We start from the raw sequence: 2,506 nt of genomic DNA, 5'->3' as shown, positions 1-2,506 counted from the left end.
TCTGTAGCTTAAAGTTCTAATACTTAAAAAATGAATAGCCTTTCTCCACAAAGAAACAGTTGCAGATGAAACAATTCTGAAAGATACATAATTTAACAAATTTAATTTGTGTAAATATTCTTAACACTTTTGAGCTCTTTGATTTTGTCAGTATGCATTTCTACCTCCCTCTGAAATAAATTTCAATCCTAGTTGTTTGGACCAAAATGTACCTTATCCTACTCCCAAGCTAAGAAGCTTAAAGCATCATGCCTATAGTCACGAAGACTCATCTTCCTGAGTTCAAATCTGACCTCAGACTCTTTACTCTCTGTGTGACCTTGAGCAAGTCACTTACCCCTATTTGCCTCAGTTTTCTCAACTGTAAAATGAGGTAGAAAAGGAAATGGTTAACTACTTTAGTATCTTTGCCAAGAAAATGTCAAATGGGGTCATGAAAAATCAAACAACTAAGTAACACCCAAGCTGGTGATAAGCCTCCTCAAGCTCAACTGACTGGAATACCAAAGCTAAAAGTGGCATGGAGTAAACAGGACTTTTATCCAGGATGTCACCACTGAAAGGCATTTCCCTTCTGGCAGTCTAGCATTGTAGCCCTTCACACTCTTCTAGTAAAGCCCACCTTCTTTCCCAACCCAATCAGGGACAAACAAGGATTAAGAAGGTTCTAGCAACTTCCTTTCTCCCACCTGACACCTCTATAATGAAGATATAATTGAACTGTTCCCTTGTACCACCCCCGCCAACTATTTTTTGTGCCTAAATGAAAGCATCTCTGGTTATAGCTCAGAGACCGTCAGGGCAATTGTGAACCTATCCAGCTTGGTAAAACTTGATGGTTCACTCCTTTACTATAGTCATGGAAAACCCTGGGATTACCCGATAGTTCACTGGAGTATTGGCGTGGGGCATTAGTGGAGCCTGGAAGACTAATGACAATAGAATTTCCATACATTTTGGAACATGTACATGAATATTTATGATGGTATGACACAAACACAAGGCAAACTGAGAAATTTGAGAGCCTACCTATATAGGGCATCTATATCTAGCCGGAACCACAGCAACAAAAGCCATTTAGATAATAACTCGAGCTCCTTCTGTTATAAAAAGCTACCGTTGTTCAGAGAGGGAGATAGTAAAGAATCAGCTTATTTTTTATTACTGATGCAGGGATTCTCAGTCTAGTGGGACTCAGAATTAGGTAAGAATCTAAATGGGCCTTCTGGCTGCATGAATGACAGTTTAGTACATCTCTTCCATGATCATGCGGTTCATGTAGAGGAGTTTAAAAAGGGGGGGGGGGGGAGAACCTAAGCAAAATTAAGCAAATTCCCAGGTGACACTGTTCATTGTGCTATCTTTGCATTCCTATAATGTTCAGTACAGCATCTTATTATACTCTCCGTGTACCTCCTCATAGCCCTGGGAGGACTTTGAAAAATCCTTATCAACAACAGAGGCATCCGAATGAGAATAAAGGTACAATTACATCAAACCCTGGAAAACCACTTGATTTTCCAGGGAACTTTCACATATGATTCCCTGGTTTCTTGTTCATGGGCAAATGAAAGCTTAGGCAGTAACTGTGCTCTCTGAATACAAGGCTTCATCTCCCTGGGCAGAGCTCTAAACGGTGTTACCTCCATTGAGCCTTCCTGACCCAGTTTCTTTTCTACAAAACCCCCAAAAGTGCTACTCTAGCAGTGACTGATAAGCAGCTGGCATCTGCTTCTTAAAAAAGACATAAAAACCAGTTGCAAAGATGATCACAGACAGCTGGATAGAAGAGACCTGGCCTCTTTTAAAAAAAAAAAAACCTTTACCGCCTGTCTTGGAGGCAGAAGAGCAGTTAAGCAGTTAACTGGGGTTAAGTGACTTGCCCAGGGTAGGAAATGTTTGAGGTCAAATTTGAACCCAGAACCTCCTATATCTAGTCCTGGCTCTCAAACCACTGAGCTACCTAACTGTCCAATCCGTCCATTTTTCAACTTCTCTTCTATAAGAACATTATTTATATTGTCCTATCTGTTGTAGTATATTTGCATGGCATATAATGGTTGAGGGGATATTTTAATATAATTCATATAATGGTTATTTGAAAACTAAGAAACATTCAGTTTATGTGTTTTTTTTTGTTTATCCATTCATTTAAATATATATATGTATATTGGGGGAGTTAATGTGCTGTCTCCATTAAAGACTTCATCATGGTTGACTGGCAACTTTCCCTGTGAACTGGATGCCTATGCTAACTGAGCATGAATATTGAAAGCATAATTTCGGCTGTAAAAGTTTTAAGTATCAGCCATAGTATTATGGTTTGTCTGTGATAAAAAGGTCAGTTTTATAAACTTAGAAAGAGGCTCATCAGGAGTAGCTAGGTGCTTGGTGGATGAGAGCCAGGCCTGGAGATGGGAGGTGCTAGGTTCAAATTTGGCCTCAGACACTTCCTGGCTATGTGACCCTGAGAAAGTCACTTTAACTCCATTGCCTAGCCCTTACT

The sequence above is a fragment of the Monodelphis domestica genome, chromosome 2 (genome assembly GCF_027887165.1).
Source record: "Monodelphis domestica isolate mMonDom1 chromosome 2, mMonDom1.pri, whole genome shotgun sequence".
In the NCBI taxonomy this organism is placed as follows: domain Eukaryota; kingdom Metazoa; phylum Chordata; class Mammalia; order Didelphimorphia; family Didelphidae; genus Monodelphis; species Monodelphis domestica.
This window is presented reverse-complemented; position numbering follows the sequence as displayed.